The sequence below is a fragment of the Equus quagga genome, chromosome 4 (assembly GCF_021613505.1).
Source record: "Equus quagga isolate Etosha38 chromosome 4, UCLA_HA_Equagga_1.0, whole genome shotgun sequence".
Lineage (NCBI taxonomy): Eukaryota > Metazoa > Chordata > Mammalia > Perissodactyla > Equidae > Equus > Equus quagga.
Genome location: NC_060270.1, coordinates 126,266,933 through 126,293,934, shown reverse-complemented (window position 1 = coordinate 126,293,934; position 27,002 = coordinate 126,266,933). Strand labels below are relative to the sequence as shown.

The 27,002-nt window shown below is 36.0% G+C and overlaps 1 protein-coding gene across 1 annotated transcript in view; it reads left to right on the top strand.

Annotated features, from left to right (window-relative positions):
- The window catches only part of LOC124238016 (collagen alpha-2(V) chain-like), a 400,620-nt gene that overhangs the window by 28,185 nt on the left and 345,433 nt on the right, over window positions 1-27,002 (top strand). The window lies entirely within an intron of this gene.

Here is a 27,002-nt window from a genome sequence, read left to right as displayed (position 1 = left end):
CCATGCTACCTGGACTTCTGACCCATAGAAACTGTGAAATATAGACTTGTATTGTTTTAAGCTGCTAAATTTGTGGTAAGTTACACAGGAATAGAAAACTGATATATGGATGAATCCCACAGATGTTATGCTGAGCAAAAGAAGCTGGACAGAAAATAATATGAACTGTATGATTCCATTGATATGAAATTCTAAAGCAGTTCTAAATAAGGAAAGTTTCTGAGTAGGTGGAAGTATTCTGTCTTGTGGTAGGATGTGAATTACATGGTTGTGTCCACTTATCAGAATTCTACTTCTAAGATTTTTGCACTTCAATGTATGTAAATTTTACCTTAAAACTGTTAAGAATAATGATAATTGAGTGGGGATGGAGTGGGGAATGGCTGAAGAAATGGGTAAAACAAGAATGGCTAAATACTGATAATTAATGAAGTCACGTAATGGGTACACGAGGGTTAATGTACTATTATGATTACTTATATATGTTTGACATATTTTGTAGTAGTAAAAAAAAAAAAGTTTCTTATATGATTCTAATGCGGCCAAGTCTGAGAATCACTGATCTAAGTGGATTAGAGAAGAGCAAGTTGTGTTATGCAAAGCTTGGGCCTGGACACACTTTCTGGAGAATTAGAAAACAGTGTCCTAATATCAGAGGAATTCAGTTTATCAGGTCTCACCTCTCTCATCATCTCCAAGTGTACTGATGAAGAGATTGAGACCCGTGGGGCTAAGTGTCTAAGTTCAAACAGTACTCGTAATGGTGGAACTAGGGCTAAAACTGGGAAAAGATAAACCTTGTCTCTTGATATGCCCTGGAGATTCCCCGGTGGCTCTTTCTCTCTTTTCTCTTTTGGTGGCTTGGCAAAAACTTGGCTCAGCAGAAGGAGCATGCCTGTTCAATGTGAGAACAAGGTCTCTCACTGATACCTGCTGTATTGCTAATACCTTATCTGAGCTCCAGAGGTTCCCCTTTTCTTCAAACATTTCTTCAGCCAGGAAACTCCCATTGTTACATAGTCCACCTGAAGTTTATCTTGCCCCTGTACCACTTGACAATGATACAAGGGCAGGGTTCCTTTCTTGGGTACTTCACATGATGAATCTAGCTGTGCCCACCCCAGGTACTCTACTCTGTGGGATTATGAGCACTTTGGGTATCATGTATAATCTGCTGTTTTCACCTTGTGAGTTTTCTTTTCAATAAACCTTACTTTATGCTTATGCCATGTGTTTCTAGGGCTGTTTTTCTGTTTCCCTTGAACAATAGTTGTTGACCATGAAGGGAAACACACTACTCATTCCAGTGTTAATGATATTTTTGTAAGTGGTGGGATAGTTCAACTGGAAATATCTGCTTTTTTGGCTGTGTCAAGTCACTATCAGACCTGTAATTGGTAGCTCTTGGCTCTGCCGGCCACCATAACCCCAGAGTGCTTAAGCCCAATAACTCAGAATTCCCAAAACAATGGATGTGCTAAGAAAGAAAAAACTAGGGGAGATAACTTGGAAAGATGTCAACATTTCCGAATGTCCTAGATGCTGGAGCATTTTTGTGGGATCGTGGATTTTCTTTTCCTTCTCTTTTTTTCAGATTGCATTCTTGATATGGACATTCTGAGCTACCTGAGCCTAGTATGGATGCACCAATGGTGTGGCTATAAATGTTTTTTAAGATTGAAAATTTAAGTGCCATAGTATAGAAGGAAGAGAGTAGCCAAAAGCCAGTGGATTAAAAAATGAAATTAAAAAGAAAGTTTGCATTAACGCCAATGGTTGACTATTTAAAACTAATTCTTCTGTTGAGAATGATTATAAAATCTGGATAAAACATTAAGAAGAAAAGAGCATCTATATGAAGGCATCAGATAGCTACCAAGTATTTTTAAGCCAAGATCTAAAGGAAGAGGGAAACTAACAAAAATGAGGCCAGCATTTGGGGAGGGGATATTTTCTCCCTCAAGGAAACTGAAAATTTCAAAAGTGAAAGCAGTGTTTGGAAGACTGAGAAGCTGAGGAGAGCTTCCTTGAGTATTGTGGAGATGAAAGTATAGAAATTGGAACTGAGGATTTGTCAGGGAGGTCGGCTTCTGGTCAATAGCCTATCTTTTCAGTTGGGACCCTCAAGGCTTCATCCCAGAGGAAGGATAAATCAGAAATAGACTAGCCGTGGAGGCCAGCAACTGAAGGTCAGTTTCAAATTACTTGATTGGATTAGGCAAACTTTAAATTTGCCTGCTGGTGACTGGATTAAAGCAAACTTTGCTTGATTGGATTAAAGCAGACTTTTCTTAGTGCAATGCTTGACAAAAGCAAAAGTAAATTCTCTGGAAGGAGATAATACCACCCAGATCCTCAAATTACCTTAACAATTTTTTAAAATCTGCAATGTCTGTCACCCAATAAAAACCTAATCCATTCATACAGAAAGAAAAGAATTGACCCAAACCAAACATCATAGAAATACATGCTCAGGAGGTCCAGGTGCTGGTGTTACCCAACACAGACTTTAAAATAACTATGATTAATAGTCAAGGAGGAAGAATTTTGGCAGCAAACTATTGACTGTAAAAAAAAAAAAAATCAAAAGAAATGATAGAATACAAAATGAATATCTGAAATTAAGAACTTAATGAATAGCTTAACAGCATATTTGTTACAGCTAAAGAGAGAATTAGCAATTTGGTAGAGAATAAGAAAGTGTTCAGGCAGAAACACAGAAACAAAAAAATAAAAAATGTAGGAAAGAATACCAGAGAAGTATAAGACAAAGTGCAAAGGTCTGACGTATGTGTAGTTAGAGTTCCAGAAGAAGAAAGAGAATGGGGCAGAAGCAATATTTTAGGAGATTATGGCTGAGAAATTTCCAAAACTGATTAAATAAGTCAAGCCATATATTCAAGAAGTGCTGTGGACTCTGAGCAGGATAAATATGAATAAAAAAACTAATTCCGGCAAATCATAGTAAAACTGAAAATCATAGCAAAAAAAAAAATCATAAATTCAGAACAAGATATTTATTGTTGCCAAGTGAACCACAGTGTCTTACAGAGGACTTTTCGACAGAAACAGTGAAAGGCAGAAGATACTGGAATTATAACAGTGCAAAAAATATTATATATATTGGGCACAAAAATTCTATTCTACAAAATGCATCCTTTAAAAAGGAGGGTAAAATAAAGATTTTAAATAAAGACTGAAAGAATTTATCCCCAGAAGATCTGTACTAAAAGAAATAGTAATGAAGTACTTTATGCAGAATGAAAATAATTCTACGTGGAAGCATGAAAATGAAAAGAGAAATGAAACTCTATGGAAAGAGTAAATATATGTCTACATCCAAATGGTTTGTATTGCATTAACCAATGCTAATAATACGCCCCTGCTTTTAAAACACATAACAAAACAGCAGAAAATATGAGAAAGGAGAAATGCAGTTCAATTATTTAAAGTTCTTACATTGTTTAAGAAATGGTAAAAACACTATTAGACTTAAAAAAATTAAGGAAACGTAATTGTAGAGTAACTTTTAATAGTGAAAAAAATGTATAACTAAGTAGCTAATAGGAAGAAAATAAAATAATAAAAACTACATAAACCAAAATGCAAGAAAGAAAAGAAAACAAATACTAATATGAAAGACTTACCCCAAAAGAGATCAGTCATTGCACTAAATGCAAACAGATAAAATACACCAATTAAAAGGCAAAGATTGTCAGACTGGATACAAAAACAAATCCCAACTATGCTCTGCTCTGACCCTCACAGGTTAAATATAAGCATACAGAAATATTGAATGAAAAAGGATTAAAGAAGATATATCCTGCAAATAGCAACCAAAAGAAAATTGGTGTAACTTAACTAGTATCAGACAAACTAGACTACAAAACAAGGAGCATTATAAGTTATAAGGAGAGGTAAATCATAACGATAAAAGATTCAATCTTTTAGGAAGATATAATTTAAAATTGTGTGTATCTAATGAAATAACTGTAATCTATGTAAAACAAACATTGATTGTACTTAATGAAAACATGGACAAAACCACAATTAAAGTGAGAGATTTTTAGCATAACTTCTATAAATAACTGATAGATTGAGCAGACATAGAAGAATATAGGAGATTTGAGTAATAACAAGCATTATCTAATATGTAAATTTGTTTACACACATATAAAACTACACCTAGAAACTGTAGAATACATATATAAGATATTTGCCACATGCTTGGCTACAAAGCAAATCTCAATACATTTCATAAGATCGAACATCACAATATGTTCATTGAGCACAGTTGAATTATTCTAGAAATCAATGACTAAATGCCAACTAGAAGCTTTCCAAGTGTTTGGAAATTAAGAAATACTATTATGAATAATCCATGAATTTAAAGAAGAATTGCTGTAAAGATTAGAAAACATTTCAAACTGAATGCTAATGGAAATATGACATATTAAAATTTGTGGAATGCAGCTAAAAGCGCTACTGAGACATGAACTCATGGTGTTGAATAAACACAGAAAAAGGGCTAAAAATCAGTGATTCATCTCAAAAGTATTAGACAGCAAATTAAATTCAAAGAAAGTAAAAGACATAAAGAACGTAAGAGCAGAAATTAATAAAATGGAAAATAAATATGCAATTGAGAAAATAAAAGAGCCAAAATTAGATTCTTAAAAAAGACTAATAAAATCGATAATCCTTTGGTGTGATTAAATCAAGGAAAAGAGAAAGAAGGCAAAAATGTCCAATATTGGGATTAAAAAGGGGACATCGCCACTGATCCTACAGACACTAAAGTGATGACAAGGTAATAGTATAAACAAATTTGGAAATTTAGATGAACAAATTCCTCAAAACTCAACAAAATTGGCATGAATGAAAAAGAAAATGTGAATCCTCCTAGATATTAAAGAAATAGAATCAATAATTGAAAGCATTCCCATCTGGGATTTTTTACCTTTAAATCTCCAGTACAAAGTATGTGGAATGCCTGGTTTATACCAGTGCTCACATGATACTAGTTGAATGAGTATGTAAATCTCTAGTATTGAAATATTCTCACTGCATTGCTCATATTTTTTTATACATCTGTCTCTCCTATTAAATCCTTGAATGGAGTGTAGTGGCTTAGCCAGTTTTGTATCCCCAGCATCCAGTACCAGTATTTATAACTGGTCAATAAAGGTTTGTTGAATAATTGAATTAAAACGGAAGAGAGCTACTAATGTTTACTGAGTGCCTTCTACACATCAGGAACTATACTAGGGACACTTAAATAATTGTCTTACTTATTCTTAATGGTACTTTTATGAGAGGGGAATTTTTAGTCCCATGGGGGAACTACATCTTAAATCAGCTAATTAACTTGCTCATGCTCAGAAGTGGCAGGGCCAGGATTTGAATTTGGATTTGAACTGTCTTCAAAGTCTATTTCTCTCCACTATCCTAGTGGTTTCCAAATTGACTGCATGCGCCCTAGAGGGGTACTTACTTGAGGAAAGAAAATTGTAGAAAGGAGCAAACTGGGGATGAGAGAGGTTAAATAATTTGTCTGAGATCACACACTTCAGCTTTTTCCTCTAGTACATGTACCATTAAGAAAATTTCTAGGGGCCAGCCTGGTGGTGCAGTGGTTAAGTTTGCATGCTCTGCTGTGGCAGCCCAGGGTTCGCCAGTTTGGATCCTGGGCATGGACCTATGCACCGCTTGTCAAGCCATCTGTGGCAAGCATCCCACATATAAAAAACAGAGGAAGATGGGCATGAATGTTAGCTTAGGGCCAATCTTCCTCAGCAAAAAGAGGAGGATTGGTGGTGGATGTTAGCTCAGGGCTAATCTTCCTCAAAAGAAAAACTATAAATATCTTAAACTTTATAAAGTTTTGTAAAGCTAATACCAGTGAGAAATTGGTAATAAAGATTCCTGTATCTGACCAAAAAGGCCTTGGTTTCTACTTTTACTCAAATATCCTGATTCCCATCTAGTAGAAGCTTTATATATGTTCTTTTTAAATAGTATATTCTAAATACCAAGAAAACAACAACAAAAATGTAGCTGTCACTTTTCATGCAAAATTGTGAAGTTAGCCAATAGCTTCTTTTTTAAAATTATTTTATTGAGGTCATAATTGGTTATAACTGTGACATTTCAGGTGTAATTTGTTGTTTATCAGTTTCTGTATGGCCTGCATCGTGCTCACCACCAGTAGTCTAACTTTTATCCATCACCGTATATATTTGCCTCTTTACCCCTTTCACTCACCCACCAATGCCCTTCCCCTCTGGTAACCACTAATCTGTTCACTTTGTCCATGTGTTTGTTTATCTTCCACATATGAGTGAAATCATGTGGTGTTTGTCTTTCTCTGTCTGACTTATTTCACTTAACATCATACCCTCAAGGTCCGTCCATGTTGTTGCAAATGGGACAATGTCATCTTTTTTTTTTTTTTTAACAGCTGAGTGCTAGTGCATTATATATGTATACCACGTCTTTATCCATTCATCAGTTGATGGGCACTTGGGTTGCTTCCATGTCTTGGCTATTGTGAACAATGCTGCAATGAACATAAGAGTGCATAAAACTCTTTGAATTGTTGATTTCAAGTTCTTTGGATAAATACCCAGTAGTGGGATAGGTGAATCATATGATATTTTTTTTTAAAGATTGGCACCTGAGCTAACAACTGTTGCCAATCTTCTTCCTTTTTTTCCCCTTCTTCTTCTCCCCAAAGCCCTCCAGTACATAGTTGTATATTTCTAGTTGTGAGTGCCTCTAGTTATGCTGTATAGGACACCACCTCAGCATGGCCTGATGAGTGGTGCCGTGTCCGTGCCCAGGATCCAAACTGGTGAAACCCTGGGCCGCCAAAGCAGAGCACGTGAACTTAATCAGTCAGCCACGGGCTGGCCCCTCATATGGTATTTCTATTTTTAACTTTTCGAGAAATTTCCATACTGTTTGCCATAGTGGCTGCTCCAGTTTTCATTCCCACCAAAAGTTTATGAGGATTCCCTTTTCTCCACATCCTCTCCAACATTAGTTATTTTTTGTCTTGGTAATTATAGTCATTCTAACATGTGTAAGGTGATATCTCATTGTAGTTTTGATCTGCGTTTCTGTAATGATTAGTGATGTTGAACATTTTTCATGTGCCTGTTGGCCATCTGTACATCTTCTTTGGAAAAATGTCTATTCATATCCTCTGCCCATGTTTTGATCGAGTTGTTTGTTTTTTTGTTGTTGAGTTGTATGAGTTCTTTATGTATTTTGGAGATTAACCCCTTGTTGGATATATGATTTGCAAATATTTTCTCCCAGTTGGTGGGTTGTCTTTTTGTTTTGTTCCTGTCCTGGTTTCCTTTGCCTTGCAGAAGCTCTTCAATTTCATGCAGTCCCATCTGTTTATTTTTTCTTTTGTTTCCCATGCCTGAGTAGACATGGTATTCAAAAAGATGCTCCTAAGACCGATATCAAAGAGTGTAGTGCCTCTGTTTTCTTCTAGGAGTTTTATAGTTTTACATTCAAGTCTTTAATCCATTTCGAATTAATTTTTGTCTGTGGTATAAGGTGATGGTCTACTTTCATTCTTTTGCATGTGGCTGTCCAGTTTTCCCAAGAGCATTTATTGAAGAGACTTTCCTTTCTCCATTGTGTGTTCTTGGCTCCTTTGTCAAAGATTAGCTGTCCATACATGTGTGGTTTTATTTCTGGGCTTTCAGTTCTGTTCCATTGATCTGTGTGTCTGTTTTTGTACCAGTATCATGCTGTTTTAATTACTATAGCTTTGTAGTATATTTTGAAGTCAGAGATTGTGATGCCTCCAGCTTTGTTCTCTTTTCTGAGGATTGCTTTCACTATTCTAGGTCTTTTGTTGTTCCATATAAACTTTGGGCTTCTTTGTTCTATTTCCATGAAGAATTTCATTGGGATTGCATTGAATCTGTAGATTGCTTTAGGTAGTATGGACATTTTAACTATGTTTATTCTTCCAATCCATGTGCTTGGAATATCTTTACATTTCTTTATGTCATCTTTGATTTCTTTTAGTAATGTCTTGTGGTTTTCAGTGTATAGGTCTTTCACCTCCTTGGTTAAATTTATTTCTAGATATTTTATTCATTTTATTGTGATTGTAAATGGGATTATATTCTTGAGTTTACTTTCTGCGAGTTCATTATTAGTGTATAGAAATGCAACTAGTTCTTTAAAGTTGATTTTGTACCTGGCAACTTTGTAGTAGTTGTTGATTATTTCTATTAAGTTTCTGATGGAATCTTGAGGGGTTTCTATATATCGAATCTTGTAATTTGCAAATAGCAAGAGTTTCACTTCTTCCTTTCCAATTTGAATACCTTTTATTACTTTTTCTTGCCTAAATGCTCTGGCCAAAACCTTCAGTACTATTTTGAATAGGAGTGGTGAGAGTGGGCACACTTGTCTTGTTCCTGTTCTCAGAGGGATGGCTGTCAATTTTTCACAGTTGAGTATGATGTCTGTGAGTTTGTCATATGTGGCCTTTATTATGTTGAGGTACTTTTCTTCTATACCCATTTTATTGAGAGTTTTTGTCAAAAATGGATGTTGGATCTTGTCAAATGATTTCTCTGCATCTATTGACATGATCATGTGATTTTTATTCCTCATTTTGTTAACATGGTGCCTCACATTGATTGATTTGTGGATGTTGAATCATCCCTGCATTCCTGGTATATGTCCAACTTGATCATGGTGTATGATCCTTTTAATGTATTGCTGTATTTGGTTTGTCAATATTTTGTGGAGAATTTTTGCATCTATGTTCATCAGCAATATTGGCCTGTAATTTTCCTTGTTTATGTTGTGCTTGTCTGGTTTTGGGATCAAGGTGATGTTGGCCTCATAAAATGAGTTAGGAAGCATTCTGTCTTTTTCAGTTTTTTGGGATAGTTTCAGAACGATAGGTATTAAATCTTCTTTGAATGTATGATAGAATTCTCCAGAGAAGCCATTTGGTCCTAGATTTTTGTTTTTGGGGAAGTTTGTGATTACTGTTTTAATCTCTTTACTTGTGATTGGTATATTCAGATTCTCTATTTCTTGTTGATTCAGTTTTGGGAGGTTATATGAGTCTAAGAATTTGTCCATTTCTTCTAGGTTATCCAATTTATTGGCATATAGTTTTTCATAGTATTCTCTTACAATCATTTGTATTTCTGTGATATTTGCTGCAATTTCTCCTCTTTCATTTCTAATTTTATTTATTTGAGGCTTCTCTCTTTTTTTCTTAGTGAGTCTGGTTAAGGGTTTGTCAATTTTTTCTTCTCAAAGAAGCAGCTCCTAGTTTTGTTGATCTTTTCTACTGATTTTTTGGTTTCAATTTCATTTACTGTTGCTTTAATTTTTATTATTTTCCTCCTTCTGCTGACTTTGGACTTTGTTTGTTCTTTTTCTAGTGCTGTTAGGTGTGGTTTAAGTTACTTATTTGAGATTTTTCTTGTTTGTTGACATGGGCCTCTGTATTGCTATGAATTTCCCTGTTAGAACCACTTTTGCTGCATTCAATAAGAGTTAGTGTGATGTATTTACATTTTCATTTGTCTCCAGGTATTTTTTGATTTCTCCTTTGATCCAATAGTTGTTAAATAGCATACTGTTTAGCCTCCGCATGTTTGTGACTTTTGCAGCTTTTTTTCTTGTAGTTGATTTCTAGTTTCATAGCATTTTGGTTGGAAAAGATGCTTGATATGATTTCAGTCTTCTTAAATTTATTGAGGCTTGCCTTGTTTCCCAACGTATGGTCTATCTTTGAGAATGTTCCATGTGTATTTGAGTAGAATGTGTATTCTGCTGTTTGGAAATGGAATGTCTTATATATATCTATTAAGTCCATCTGGTCCAGTTTTTCATTTAATTCCACTATTTCCTTGTTGAGTTTCTGTCTGGGTTATCTATCCATTGATGTAAATAGGGTGTTGAGGTCCTCTGCTATTATTATGTTGCTGTTAATTTCTCCCTTTAAGTCTGTTAATAGTTGTTTTATGTACTTTGGTGCTCCTGTGCTAGGTGCATATATAAGCATAAGTGTTATGTCCACTTGGTGGAATGTCCCTTTTATCATTGTATACTGCCCCTCTTTGTCTCTCTTTGTCTTTTTTATCTTGAAGTCTGCTTTGTCTGATTTAAGTATGGTAACACTTGCTTTCTTTTGTTTGTCATTTGGTTGGAGCATCATCTTCCATCCCTTCACTCTGAGCCCATGTTTGTCTTTAGAGCTGAGATGTGTTTCTTGGAGACAGCATATGGTTGGGTCTTGTTTTTCAGTCTGTCCAGCCACTATGTTTCTTTTGATGTTGGAATTCAATCTATTTACATTTAGAGTGATTATTAATATGTGAGGGCTTAATATTACAATTTTATCTCTTGTTTTCCTGTTGTACTATATTTCCCTCATTTCTCTTCCCGTGTAGTTCTGATTTCCATTTCAGTTTGGTGATTTTCTGTGATGGTTTTCTCATTTTTCTCTTTATTTATCATTTTTGTCTCTGTTCTGATTATTTGTTTGGTGGTTACCATGAAGTTTGTATAAAAGATCTCATTGATGGGATAGACCATTTTCTGATTGCCTCATATCTCCATTAGCCTAAGCAGGTTCCATCTCTTTCCTCTTCTCCTTCTCAGTTATTGTTGTGACAAATTATTTCATTCTGTTTTATGTTGATTTGTGATTTAAATGAAATGTTTATAGTTATTTTTGATGCTTTCCTTCTCTCTGTCTTTGATGTTGTAATTGTTTGCTTACCTGTTCTAATAGCTGTAATTTTCTGATTTTGTCCATCTATTTATCTCTTTGCTGAATGTTTTATAAACCTTTTCCTTTTTGTTTCTGGTAGGAGAGCATTCTTGATCATTTCTTATAGGAGGGGTCTTGTGGTGATGAACTCCCTTAGCTTTTGTTTATCTGGCAAAGTTTTTATTTCTCCATCACATCTGAAGGATAGTTTCTCTGGGTAGAGTATTCTTGGCAAAAAGATTTTGTCTTTCAGTACTTCACACATATCATTCCACTCTCTCCTGGCCTGTAAGGTTTCTGCTGAGAAGTCTGCTGAAAGCTTGATAGGGGTTCCTTTGTAGATTATTCTCTTCTGCCTTGCTGCCCTTAATATTTTTTTTGTCATTTATTTTTGCCAGTTTTACTAATATATGCCTTGGAAAAGGGTTTTTTTGCATTGATGTAATTAGGAGTTCTATTGACTTTGTTTTCTTGTAATTCCAGTTTCTTCCCCAGGTTTGGGAAATTCTCAGCTATTGTTTCTTTGAAAAAGTTCTCCACTCCTTTCTTCCTCCCTTCTCCCTCTTGAATACCTACAGTCCTTATGTTGAATTTCCTGATTGAGTCAGATATCTCTTAGAGAATTTCCTCCTTGCTTTTTAGTCTGAGTTCATTCTTCTCCTCCACTTGAAGCATTTCTGTATTTCTGTCCTCTAAATTGCTAATTCTGACCTCCATAATTCAACTCTGCTTTTGAAGGATTCTAGATTGCTTTTTATCTCATTCATTGTGTTCTTCATCTCCAGCATTTCTGTTTGCTTTTGTTAGAGTTTCAATCTCTTTTGTGAAGAACTCCTTCTGCTCATTAATTTTATTCCTGAGTTCATTGAACTGTCTTTCTGAGTTTTCTCGTGACTCTTTGAGTTTCCTTATGATAACTATTTTGAATTCTCTGTCATTTAGATTGTAAATTTCTGTGATTTCAGGATTGGTGTCTGTCTTGTCATTTTCCTTCAGATATGGATTTTTAATGTATTTCTTCATGATGTTTGATGAAGTAGATCTTTGCCAGTGCATAGTGGTAGTATCTGGTTACAGATTCCACCTGCCACTACTGGGCGGCTACAGGAGCTGTGTTTTCTGAACCTTCCATGTCCTCTGGAAGTTGTGCCCTTCTGCTGGAAGTTGTGCTGATAGGGCTTGTCTGCATCTGCCCACTGGCCACCACTTCCTTGGGGGGTCAGACATGCAGGTGCAGGTGCTTTGATGTGGATCTACTGCTCTGGCCAACTGGCTGAGCTTGTGCTCCAGGCAGGAGGGGATGGGACAGGTGCTTTCTTTTGCACGTGCAAATCTGCTCTACACTCACTGGTGGCCTGCCTGGGCTACTGGGCTTGGTGGGGGTGCCCATGCAGTGACTGAGATGCCTTAGTGTGGAGTGTTCCCCTTGCCTGGGGTGTAACCCTGAAAGCAAAAGCATTCCCTTGGAGGCCTGCCTGTTCCCCCATCTCCTTTTAGAGACATGCACTGGCTGCTGCATGAGATCCTGCACCCTAGATTGCTGCTGCTGGTGAGGGGGAAGTGATCTGCTTACCTCCTTCCAATGCTTTCCAGGGATCTAGTACCCCTACCTTCAGACATATGGCTGTGTGGATCTCTCAGACATCCTATTATGCTGTGTGGGTGTCCACTATTGGTTAATGAATGTCCTTTTGTTTTATCTTAGGTGGGAAAGACTAAGGGAACAGCTCACTCCACCATGATGCTGATGTCACTCTCTTGTTTTTGTTTTTTTAATCCTATTGTATTTGAAACAGTCATGTGTCTTATATATAATTGAATTCTAGCCAGGAAGAGCTAAAGTATGTAACCAGATAGAAGTTTTGCTTCATATTGTCTGGTGGAGAATGATCCCAGGGGCCAAAAGCTCTAGTTCAACACTGGCACTGTGGGAGCTGTAGGTCTCCTGCTGTCACTGCAGCGAGGTCTGCAGGAACCTCAGAGCACCAATAACTTCTTAATAATGGCTTTCTGTGTTATCTTTGCTCAAAATTTCATTCATAAATGTGAACTATCAGCCATATTTTCCTAAGACTTAAACAAATAATTTAGTAGTGCTAGAAAATTCCAAGTTATATCTGGCATCTCTAAGATAAAAACCAAAAGGAGAGCTTATGGAGTTTATTGAAGCTGATATTTTTTTGTTATGCATTCCAAGTGTATGCCTAGAAGTGGTTTTTAAAAAATAGGAGAGACTAAAATTTGGCCTACAAATTGTGATATGACATTTTTAAACTATTAATTGATGAAAATTCTTTCATTGCTTTTCAGCTGATATCTATATTATGCTTTTCTTTATACATTTATTTTATTCTAATTCATAAAGTAAAAATTATCCTCTTTCAAATAATCCTGAAAAGTGTGAAAAAATCTTAAATGATGTTAAAAAGTGTGCAAAAGTATGACAAAGAACTTGTCAACATCTTAGGCACTTTTGGACAGTTTCTCACCTTTTATTTAAATTAAATTATTCTTGTAGTATCATCTGGAAGTAATTTTATTGACTTTGGAATTCTTTTTAGATGATCATGCCTGTAGTGACTCAGGCATTTCTCTGGTATTTCTTTTTAATCTAAAGAGCTTTGTGGAAGCTTCAACAATGAGCATTGTACTCTAATAAAACAATGCAAATTCTGGAGCTGTTATAAGCCATCTCATGAAAAGACAAACCTAAAAGGAATAATTAAAATAAAGTGTGTAGATAAAAACTAGTTACTGCTCAATCTAGTTTAAAGTATGCATAGTACCATGAACAAAATGCGACTTTCTGGGACAGGAGCAATTTTCAGTTTTGTAGGAATAGCATCAGTGAGGTTCATCTCATTTTATTGCACACCTTTTTTCCTACTCCAGCTTGCCTCTCAATCTTTGTGTCATTACATGCCTGTAGAGGAAGAAAATGTTTTATGTCTCTGACTTTGTCGTGTGGTTAATTTACTGAGTTAACCCATCTTAGTCAGTTCCAGTTGTTAGAATACCATCGACTGAGTGGCTTAAACAACAACCATTTATTTCTCACAGTTCTGGAGGCTGAAATCTGAGATTAGGGTGCCAGTATGTTTGGGTTCTTGGGGAAGGCCCTCTTCCTGGAGTACAGATGGCCTTTTCTCATTTTATCTTCACATGGCAGACACCTGAGAGAGGGATAAAGCTCTCTTGCCTCTCTCCTTATAAGGACAGACTAATCCCATCCTGTGGGCTCCACCTTCATGACCTAATTACCTCTTGATGGCTCCATCTCCAAATACCATCGCATTAGGTATTAGGATTTTCAACATATAAATTTTGGGGGACACAAACATTCAGTCTATAGCTTAACCTTTCCAAGAGTATTTGTATTTTAAAAGGGAACCTTTGTATGAAGAATCTTAAAGGGATAGTTTTTTTTTTCAGTCTTCCTGATACTACTTAAGCTTATCATATAGTCCTCTGTGACAGAGCATTATCTACTACAACTAGGTTAAGATCACATTATCCAGGAACAACTTAACTTTTCTGCTAGAGGGGTAAACTTTTGAAAAGAAAGGACAATAAGCAATTATGGAGGATTGGTTGCCATGGGAACTTGTGATTGGAAGTTGTGCCTAAGGGGCAGCCCGAGTTAGTTTCTGACTAATACAGTTGAACGGAAGGAATTGGCCTATTAAGAATGGGGAAGCATAAAAAACAAGGCTGAGACGGAGTGAAAATGAAGTGGAGAGAATGTCTTTTAAGGCATTAATGGCAGGCAGGCAGCTGGGAGCTAGTATTGTGGTGAAGGCTCTGAAGAATATTGAAGGAATTTTGGCATAAAATAAAGATACTTACAAGTTCATTTCTTTTCGCATTCTGGGAATGACAGACCAAAAAGAATCTATAAGAATGGAGAGGTAAGAACTAGTTACGGAAAGATCCACTTATCACTTTATGACTAACGTTTTTTGTAGATTAGGCAAGAGTTTGTTTGCATCACTGTTGTCCAGGGGAATCCAACTTTAAATCTCCCTGTTATAAACAGCATTCCCCAAACCTTGAACCCATCCCATCAACCATCAGACATTATACAGATGCTGCTTTGACTCACATTCAATGACTCACATTCTTTCTCTAGGTAGAAATGAAAGTCTTATAAACTTTAAGTAGAGATGTTAGAATATAGAAAGACCAATCTCTGTAGTTCCAGCCAGTATTTAAGCTGATAAAGACATTAAAAAATGAATTAATGGCTTTGTGTAAAAACCTTTAAAATGTGAAAACTTCCAGCCACTATAAAATGGGACATGGTCTAATCCTATTTAGTTATTAGTATTAGTTTTCTTTCATTTTACAGTTAGTTTTTTTTTTTAAAGTGTTGGACTAAAGAATAAAGATAAATGTTGCCAGACCCAAGACTGGAAAATCATAGTACCTAGACATGTGGAATGAAGTCACAGCTAGAAGCAACTTCTTTTTGTGTTTTCCTGTAAAAAAGATTTGAAGATTTCAAAAAAGTGTTAAAAAAGTGACTGAGAGTTCCATGGACACACATATGATGCTAAATTGGCATTGCTAATTAGGAGCAAATGGGCAAAGAACTTATTTTAATCTATTTGTTCTTGCAGTAAAGTTTTTCATTTGTGGGTAGAGTTCTGTGCATTAAACAAGAGTACGAAGACATGACTATAAGGGCTACCTAGATGTAACTAGCAAACAGCCTCTCTCTTTTACAGATAGATGTGGCATCTCTTTAATTCATTCATTCCTCTTGCCTCATGACAGTACTCTGAGTAGGTACTTAAGCTGCCCAGGTGATAGGATAATTCATCACTAGACTAAATCCAAAGATAGGATGCTAAATAAGCCTTCCAAGCAGGGTTAGAAAATAGATTTTGCTTCCAATGGTTCCCTGTACCTTGGGCCATGTGGCTAGGGTGATTTACTGTGCCTATGACTCCTACTACCACTGCAGTGAATTCTTACCCTGTCTTATTCCTTTCCTCCCTCCACTCCTTCAAGGCTAGGTCCAAGCTTTTTACAGTCTGGGAGAGATGGGATGGAAGGAAGCCAATTCTACTGGTGCTAAAGTAGGATAATTTGCTTCTTTAGATCAGGGGATCTGAAGCAATTTTTTCCCATAAAGTTGGAGGACAAAGGAAGGGACATTCTTTACTGCTGGACCTAGGAAAATGTAAACTGATTTTCTTTTAAGAGTCAAGGAAAAGGGGCAGATAATCATTTGATATGAATGTGAAAGTTTGGGACAACCAGGAGCACAGGACATAACTGCCTTTGTAGAGGATAAGGTCAAAGTCAGTATGATATTTGTGAGGAAGTATTTCCTGAATATCATGCGCATATTCCCAGTTCTGGTTGAATCCAAGATCTATCAACAAAGTTGTAAAGATACCCATTCTTAGGATTGCATTCACAGTTTTTCACATCCCCAAATTTTCCTTTCCAAGTTTATGTGTAATTTTGAATGGTGGAATTAAGCTCAATTTCTAAACTTTTAAGTTATAACTTGATAGATAAGAGTAAAAATGGTTCTGTATGTTCCAATATTAAATTTGCTCAAATTATTTTATTTTTAAAGTAGTGGGAATAAAGGAATATTATCATGTATTAACATGACAAAGAAAACTTTTAATAAAGAATAAACTGATATCTCAGGTGAACATTAATAACTTATAGTTACCTAATGGGAATATCATTTCAATATGATGTCGAACTCAGTAATATTGAGATGTGCAATTAATGTAAGGAAAATGTATCCATTTAAATGGAAAGAACTAGTGGCCAATTAGCAACATTAACAAATCAAACAGTTTTCACATGTAGTGAACTAATATGATCTACGTATTTTTTAAAGCAAATTTTAATATTCCTCTTTTTATATTCCAGAAATAAGAAAGAAGACACTTAATAAATATACCTAAAAAGGCCTTGTAAATTCATCTTTTCAAACAAACATATCTATTCCTTATACTAGTGGGAGAAATATGGTGGATGTCCTCTGAGAACAGTATATTTAATGTATCAGATAATTAGTTTCTACTCCTAAAAGGAAATCTAGAGTAAATTACACATTGTACATCACCTCTTCTGAGACACTATTTATTGCTATTTTGTTCATATATCACCTTGTTCACCTTGGTTCTACTCTTTGTGATCTCAAACAATCAGCCTTGTCTAAGGAGCTAGCAAATTAATTTCTTTTATTTAATGGGAACAGTGGGTTCTCACTTTAAATTTGTCATCTTCAGTGGAACCGTAACCACAAGTCAGAGATGTTCTCCATAATTCTGCCTGCCGTACCATACAGCCTAGAAGGCTGTGCAGCTCTAACCTTAACTGAATTCCCCCTATAGCTTGTCTTCTGATGTGCATGGAACACAGGATTGAGAGGTATTTTACCATCCTACCTTCATTTCAGGTCTAAACCTCAATGCCGTCTTAAAAGATCCAGCCAAATTTGAGTCTCAGAGCATTTGTTACTTTCAAAGTAGTGTTATTGCTTAGGATGCATTTCAAAAATAAGTAGTTTTTAAAAATCTTTGAAAATAGCAACCATCAATTTCTCTAATGACTTGCATTTTAGGCCAACTTTAATAAACTCACATTTAAACTAAACAAACCTGATGATCAAAAGGAAAACTTTATTATTTTAAGAAATTAGCTTCTATTATTATATAGTTAGCATCTCAACCCAAGGTGGCAATTTCAGAGCATAAAAATAGTCCAGTGTTAATGAATTTCAAAAATAAATTACTGATGCCTTATTAATTTGTTATAGATGACTCAATTTGCTAAATAAATCAGGGAAATGGTTTCTAAGTACTGACTACCTATTCTTACCTTTCATCTTTTATTTTCTTGTATTCAGTTAGACTGTAAAGTGAAGACTGCAATTGGGAACTGATTATTAAGATCATTAAACAACCTTGGGATATAGGTGAGCATGGCTCATACGCGTGGTCTTGTGACCCTCGAGAACAGGGCCACCACTGTGTTTGGACAACTTCTTAGCCCAACTTTTTGTGCCTGGCTTTTCTCTGTCTGTAGCCCTTACCTCACAACCTCAATTCCCTCCTTCCTCTATCCCAACTGTATGGCAGTGCCTTGCTAGGCAGCAGCAGCAGAATTTGACTTGATTCACGTTAATTCTAACTTGTCTTCTGTTCCATTCTTTTGGGACCTTTCCTTTATTAGGACATGTAGGCAGTCAAGTTTATCTTTACTCTTTGATCCTGAAGAAATTTTGCTTAAAGTTGGTAGTTTCAATCATCTTGACTTTATTTGTTAAAAATATATTGTATTTATTAGACCTGTTTTTGTCCTTACAACCGTTTTTGGTGACTCTTGAGTCATACCACATAGGTATGTTCTGCTGTGACTCTGCATGTGTTGGCTTGAAGGAACAAACCATCTGGACATGTGCTGTTGTGGTTTGTGCAGGTGAGCTCCTGGGCCTGGGGTTGCTAAGGTGGTGAGTCTGTTGTTAAACAGAGTCATCGTCTGGGGACCCATTTTACAACATTATGCTCTATTTAGGCAGTGTTTCAGGCTGGACTTGCCAGATTTGGGGCAGGCCCTAGACATCCAGAAGGTCCATAACAACTTATGCCTCTTCCAGGGCTCAGTCATCTTGTTCATTATAATGCTTGACTAATGTGCCTCTGCTGTGTAATGTGTTTTCATAATTCAAAATGCTTCACAATATTCCCAGGTTTTATGAAATTTAATAGAGACAAAATGTGTTGATGGAATCTAGCTTCTTGATGCAATAATATCTTCCTTCCAGCCTTTAGATACATTGAGATTCACTACAGCCTCATTGATGCTGGCAAGTCATTAGAAGTTAATATTTCTCATTGCCGTGATCTTCAGTTTAGATTGGAATAGCATTTGTTTTCATTAATGATCCGATTAATGATCACAATATGTATGTGGTTGAGGTGTGGGGATTAGGAGCTCTAGCTGATCGTATTTTATTCTCCTGGGAATATAAGATGAATAAGCAATAACGTCACAGTCCCTTCACAAATTTCAAACAGATCATACATATGGTTGTAAAGCTGAATTGCTTTTTTCCAATTTAAAATTTGTAGTTATTCTAGACTAAAGATTGGACTGACACTATGGATTTGGGCATTGTAAAGACACCAGAGCAGATACATTCTCCAAGGGAGAAGGTAAAAAAGATCTTGGAAAAAATTCCTAGAATCTTTGCCATTTACCCATGATGATTTCATTAAAAAGGTTTTTGGTTTGTCTGATGAATAAAATGTGTCCCCATATTTGTGTCTCTGTATTTTTTTATGCATGTTTCTTTCCAAAAGTAATTTCTTAAAAAGTCCTAAAAAATAACATAGAACTATCATAGAATCATAGAATATTAGAACCAGAAGATATCTGACTTACAATATTTGATCACAGTTATTTGATATAACTTGAGATAGGATGTTTAGACTTTTCCATGGTTCTTCATTAGCATTCCCTGGGATCAGAACTGCCTAAAGCACTGGGATATCTTATGCCCTGCTTATTAGTATCAGTGCCTAGAACATAAGGGATGCTTAGAAAATGTTTGCAGAATAAATGAATGAGATAATGAATGAATGGAATGGAGGAAATATACCACATGGACTGAAGAACTGCGCTGTGCTCAGCATTACTGTTACTTAATGTTGTGAAAATGAAAGGAGCATAATTCTTTTTTAGTTTGTGAATGCACTAGACTCCTAAGTTCTTAATTTTATTTTTCTCCTCCTTTAACCCTATATGCTTGCAATCTATTTTTTACATAACAATGATTTTTTTTAAAAACATAAATCCTGTAATGTCACACACGTGTTTTAAAATCTTCTAATGCCTTTTCATTGTGGTTAGTACAAAATCCAACCGTTTATCCTGACCTACAAGTACATGCTTAGTCTGATCTTTGCCCACATACCAATCTCTTTCCCCAGCTCTTTTCCTATTACACTGCATTCTAGTCACATTGGCCCTCTTTCAGTTTGTAGCTGGTTTCTACCTCAGGACTGCTGCACTGACTGTTCCCCCTGCCTGGAAGGCAGATCTCCACATACCTGGCTCCTCCCCATCATTTAGTTCTCATCAAAGATGAGTGGTTTTCATCATTTAGTTCTCATCAAAGATTCTCATCACCTCCTTGAAGATGCCTTCCTTGCCCACTCCACCCATTTCATGATGCTCCCTCCCGCACTCCCTGCCAGCTCACTCTCTATTTGTATATAAGCACTAATTTCTTTATGATATTTTCTTCCAGGAGAGCTATCTTTACTGCTGTTTCCTCAGTGTCTAGAATAGAAGCTGGCACATGTTGAACAAGTAAATGCTGTTTTTTTTTTTAAAATTGAGGTATAATTGACATATAACATTATATTAGTTTCAGATGAATGGAGATTTTTTATTAAATTTTTGAAGTGTTCTACCAGAAAGTCAGAAATGAGCTCTGAAGAGTGATCTTATCCTTTGTCTGAGTTCCTTCAGTGCTCTGTGCATACGTATGTAATTACCCTATTACATCCTAGCGCTTTATGAGTCCATCTTATTCACCAGTTGTAATCCCCTACTGGGGAGGGCTCTAGTATCTCATGGTACTGGACATATCAGATTTCAATTTGTCTTGATAAATTATCAAGATAATAGGTTTGAAAGCCAGGCTTTTGAAGAGTTAGGAGTTCTTAACCCTTTAAGTCTATTTATTATATTAAGGTTAGCCCAGAGTCCTTAGGCGAATGTATTTCTTGTCATAGTGTTTAGTGACGGTTCCCCTAATCTCCTCTAAAGTTTAACAGAGAGACCTGAGTCAGAAAGAAGTACGGGATGGAGTTAGAGAAATAAGAGGAGAGCTGACCTCCTTTTTGGCTTGGGGGTTGGTGGACAGAAGGGCTAGTAAGAAGGAGAATATGGAGCTAATTAAATGTGTCCTGATTTTCCCTCTTGGCTTTACCCTGGGTTGAAGGAGTTTGGGAAGTTGATGGCATATTAATAGCATGTGGCTCATCCTCACTTCACTAACTGAGACTCAGGGAAGATGTTGACGGGGGAGACCCTTACCAATGTGCACAGGGGAGGGAGTTGGACCTGACATAAGAGACAATCAGAGTGAGGTAATCCCACAACATGGATTGAGAAAAGGCCGTCAGGCCAGGGGACTGGATAGAGGTGGTAGGGAGACCAGGAGTCTGAAGCCAGTAAGAGTTGAGGGAAAGCTGAATTGACAAGAGGAAGAAGCCAATTTCTTCTGGAAACAAAGTTCAAGCTAAAGGAATGGACCATAGATTTGATGACCATAAATTGCAGCAACAGAAGCCAGTGGGGCAAACTAGGAGGATGGGGACCTCACTTCTGAGACCAGCAGATGCCAGTGCAAGGACTGGCATGAGGCTGGGGGCCCCTTCACCCCAACACCAGGAGAATATAGCACCTAAAATGGTTGTGACTTCACTGGGGGTTAGGCAGGAAGAGGCTCTTGTGAGACTGAGGGTTTTTATCTGCATGGGAGACTGAGCATTATTTGAAGGGACTGTTAAATAATCAGATTGGATTGGAGATCTCTCTCTGTCTATATCTGTATCTCTAAAATATTCGTATCTAAAGCCACTAGGTATTAGATGGAGAAACAGGAAACAGGACACATTGGTATTAGACAAAATAAACAACCTAAGTTTTTGCTGCACCTTTGAGTTTTAATGTCAGTTACATTTTATGAACCTGTTTTGCTTGCTTCCTGCAAGAGGAGAATATTGGCCCAGAAGATCTCAAGGTCCCTTCTAGGTTTAAATGTTAAGGTTCAGCAGATATCCATTATTTGTCAGACTCCTTCAGCATCCTCAGAGGTCTCCCTACCTCCCAGTGACCTTTCCTTCAATACCCTGTCCTGTGTGTTGGAGCAAGAACAAACTTTCTCAAATGCTTCTTTATTCGCGTGATTTCCCTGCTCTGAAGCGTAGTCTTGGAACAGATTAAAACTCCTTTCAGGGATCTTAACATTGTCCATTGCCTGTTCTGTTTGAGGCCCTTTGCAGGATCAGATGTATTTACCATGTGTTGAAAACATTTCTTTCTTTTGGTCTTGCTCTTCTTTTCCAAAAGACATCTCTGTCTTTTAAACTTTTTGAGCTTTAAACAATGCTCAGAATTTTTCTTTTTCCTGCTAACATAAACGAGCTTTTGTGAGCCCCTCATTATTGTTTCCATCCCCTGGAAGCAATACCTCAGTCTTGTTAGACACACATTTTTATTTGCTGCAAATAACACTATGCTGGGTGATGTATGTGGTTCGTTTTTCTGAAACTTTTCTTTAAATCCCTACACACATGTAATTATAAAGGGACTTGACTTTTATAATCTCTTCTCCCTTTGATTATGTTTTATGCAGTTCTGCCCTTGGAAGAAAACTCAGGCAGGCCCCATAATATTTCTGGAAACTTCTCTGGCTATTTCAAGTCAAAGATCAGAGTTCTAGTTTAGTAATTAAAATGTCCCATCTCCTGCATAAATTAAGATTTCAATCTTGTTTTCTGTTTGTGGCTTTCCTTGTCTTCCAGCGTCAGCAGTACACAGGGAGGAAGCTGGGGAGAAGATGGGGGTTATGGTCTTCTCTTTGCTTTTTCCTTTTTTCTGTTCCTTCTTCCTATCTCTCCAACCACATTTTCTGACTCCCCACCCACCAACCCCCCAAGCATGGGAATGTTGGAAGGGAGAAGATGCAAGGAGAGCAGGAAAGTTCCTCCCATTCTGCTCCTGATATGATAACCTAGAATTGCTGGTCTCTCGATTTGGTAGATGTTTGAAGAAGACTCTTTTCACTCATGGGAATGCTTTTTTCTTTTTTGGTTTTTCCATTTCTCCAACATTACAGAGGATGTCTTACTGGCTGTTCACTATTCCAGCTGGTACTCTACTCCTTCATTAGTCCCTTAGACATCCTAAACAACCTCCAGCTTTTGTCTGATGAAATTAACTTGCTCCTTTTAGTGGCCTAATTGGACAGTGCCTAAGACAGCTTACATGCGTGCTCTCTCTCTTGTGTGTGGTTTGTCTCTCTTTTGCGTGATTTGTCTCAACAGATTTGGAGGTTTCAGGCTGCCAACATAGCTTATCGCCTGTCTCTTCTCGGTAGCCAACCAGAATGTCTTTCACCCTTCAGATTCTCCAGGTGGGAGGAGTGTAGCAGGCCATCTTGTTCCTCAAACTGCAGGGGACAAATACCAGTTCATCTTCCCAGTTCTTTTGAACTGGTGGTGAAGGCGGAAGCATTCCCATTCTTTTGCACTTTGGATCGATAGGGCTCATGGAACACCAGTAATTCTTTCAGTAATTCCCCCTTATTCTTTTATTCTTAGTTTTTTTATACCTTTGATTTGGGCAAAAGGTCTAAGGATGATTTTCTTTCATCTCTCTTTTTGCAAATCCTAATGGTGGTCTGTCACTTCACTTAGGGATATGGTTTTCATTATCTTTGGGCCATTTTAATACTCTCTCTTCCTTCCTTCCTTCCTTCCTATCTATCTATCTATCTTTATTCTTTTTGTGCCTCCATTTCCTCATTTTTAAAATGAAGGTAATACTACTACGTACTTCAAAAAGATGTTTTTAAGACTTAATGTGTTAATAAAAGTAAAGCTCTTAGAACAATTCTTAGCACATGGTGTTATATAAGTGTTAGCTATTATTATTAACAATATTATCATCTAATATAATTTATATATTATCTAGATATAACTCAACCAAATCAACAGGGACAGCCCTTGATGTGCCCCAGGGATGGTGCTAGTGCCAGAGCTACAGTACTTAGTTAAATATGGTCCCTTCCTTTTAGTGCTTCAATGTATGATTCATATTTTCTTATTAAGTATTCATTTATTTATTAAAAAATAATAATTATCTATTTCTAATATACTGGTGATCAATACAGATATAGTCCCTACTCTCCTGTAAAGCTCAATTCGTTCTCCATAGAATACAACATTCTCCGTATACTTGGAGCTCAATAAACGTCACTGGTGTAATATATATATATGTTTTCATGTATAAAATATAAATCTATATATTTCATATATTTGTTTTATTTTACATAAACAGATCCTACAATGGACAGTGATACTTTTGGGAATAAACTAATGTTCTATATTAGGGGAGTTACTTTCAAAATATAGGGATCATATAAGAAACTAAAATCTCAGACAATTGTATTATATCCTAGCTTAAATCAATAAAACACTAGTTCCTGAATTTAATTTTAGACTATGTCTTAATGGTAGAAATAAATGAGAACTAAATGCTCCTATAGTCAGGACTCACTTAGGAAGGAACTTTTCCATATATCGTCAACAAACCAGGGAGTTGAATACAATATTTAGTCATAGGTACAATTATTTTTCCCATTAATTTTTATTTACCTATTGTAAGCTCCTCACTTAGATAGTAGGTATAAGAAATTTAGTAAATTGTCATAACAGGCTTGCCTGCTCTGGGATTGGTGAGAAAGCAGACAAGATAAACTGTTTCCATGTGGTGTAAACGTGGCTCTGAATGATTTTAACATTGGTCCTCTAAGCCTCTCATTTGTAATAATCCTATGTGTATTCAAATTATGGAAGTACTAAGCCTGGTGTCTGTTACTCATTGAGCCCTCTTTAGTTAGCCAATACTGATATGACATGGCATTTACCTTATACTCTTACTTTCAGAAGATGTCATCTTATATTTTTATTTTAAAATAAAAATAATTTTAAAACAAATTTAAATTTTACAAAATCAGGACTTACATATTCTTATATACAACTAAATATAAATACTATACATAGTGGGTTTTACTATTTGTCTTCAATTTCTCTTCCTAAAGGAACTAGTAATAAGCCATAATTACTGTGTCTGAGGGACTGTGATTTCCAAAATGGTAGCTACTAGCCACATGCAATTGTTGAAATTGAAATTAAGTAAAACTAGAAATTAAGGTTTTCAGTGTACTAATCAAAATTAAGCGCCCAATAGCTAAAGTGGCTAGTGACTGTTATCTTGGACAGTACAGATATAGAACATTTACATCATCACAGGCAGTTGTGTTGGACAACTTAGTCACAGATTCTGTTGTGTGTGTCCCACAAAGGACTTATTTCACCCAGTTTGGGGTTGTATGCTTCAGCGCCTTGATTACTGGATTCTTATTTTTTTCTTGTTCATTTTCTCAATATTTGGTCTGTAAACATTTTTTCTAATCTAATATATCTCTTGCTTTTTATTAAATCAAGCTTCTGGAAATATAATTTACATATAATAAATACACCCATTTAAAATGTATATTTTCAAGAGTTTTGGCCACCACAATTAAAAGATAGAACATTTTCTTCACACCAGAAAACTTCTTTAAGTCCATGTGAAATCAGCCACCACCCCCAGTCCTGGCCCTAAGCAGCAACTGTTCAGCCTTCTGCCACTGTACATTAGTTTACTCTGTTCTGAGTTTTCACACAGGTGGGCTCATGTAGTTTGTACTCTTTTGTGCTTGGCTTCTTTTTCTCAGGCTGACGTTTTTGAGTTTCATCCATGCTGCTTCATTAATTTTTTTTTTTTTTTAGGGAAGATTAGCCCTGAGCTAACATCTGCTGCCAATCCTCCTCTTTTTGCTGAGGAAGGCTGGCCCTGAGCTAGCATCCGTGCCCATCTTCCTCTCCTTTATATGTGGGATGCCTACCACAGCTTGGCTTGCCAAGCACTGCTGTGTCCGCACCCGGGATCTGAACCGGCAAACCCTGGGCCACCAAAGTGGAACGTGCAAACTTAACTGCTGTGCCACCGGCCGGCCCCTGCTTGATTAATTTTTAAATTTCTGAGTAATATTACATTTTCTGAATATATCAGTTTGTTTATCCATTCTCATTCATTATTTTTCCCCAAGCATTCTTTTGGAAATTTTATAGATTTAGTTTATATATTTAGGACTATGTGCATTTTAAATTATTTTTGTGTATAGTCTTATTTAAGGAATAGGGTTCATTTTTTCCATGTACATATTCAATTATTTCAGCACTATTTGTAGAAAAGTCTTTCTTTTCTCTGTTGAATTCCCTTGGCATCTTTGTCAAAAATCAATTAATCATGTATGTGGACTCTCTATTCTGTTCCACTGGCCGTAAGTTTATCCTTCTACCAATACTACACTGTTTTGATTACTGTAAGTCTTGAAATCAGGCTAAGTTACCAGACTTTGTTGTTTTTCAAAAACTTTTTGTATATTTTATGTCATTTCAGTTTTTATGTGAATTTTTAGAATCAATTCATCAAGCTCTACAAACAGAGGTGCTGGGATTCTAATCTGTAAGCATTGAAAAAAACCTTTCCCCTCTTTTCCCCTTCTCTCTGCATCAGTTACGACCCAAACTTTCTATAAAATTACCAGTGTTATAATATGCTGTGAGTACCATCTGTCTAGTCCGTAGATGAAATTTTAAAAATGGGCTTCTTTATAGGATAACTTTTTAAATTTTTTCTTCCACTGTAAACTGTGCTACTTAACATTTGTTAATTAACATCTTTAAACATAAATATCTTAACCTGTTGATGATTTTCTTTCTATGTGAAGTGGGATTGTTGAATCAAAGTTTATATAAATTTTAAATTTTAATTTAAATTCTAATTTAATTTTAAAATTAAAATTCTGAATAAATAAAACTTTATTTAGAATGCGAAACTTCTAAATAAAATATTAGCAAACAGAATACTATAATGCCTCCAAAGAATAATACATCATATCTAAGTAGAACTCATCACAGGGTTGCAAGGCTATTTCAGTATCAGAAATTTATGAGTTTAATTCATTACATTTGCGGATTAAAAGAGAAAGCCATATAATTATACAATAGATACTAAAAAGCCTTGAATAAAAGATAGCAGTTATTCATAAACATTCTAAGTACAATAAGAGTAGCAGATATGCTTAAATAAGATAAAGGCTATCAGAAATAAATAGCAAATATTATTCTAAATGATGAAACATTAAAGACATTTCTGTTATATAATTAGAAAGAGAAGAGAGACGACCAGTACTTTATTATTATTCAGTGTTATTTTGGAAGTTCTCTAAAATGCAATAGGAAAAAAGTGAAATAACACCTAAAATAGTGGAAAAGAAAACAAAGTGATTTTTCCTTTTCTTTCTTTTCTTGTCTATGATATCTTAGTATCCTTAGAAATTCTTACA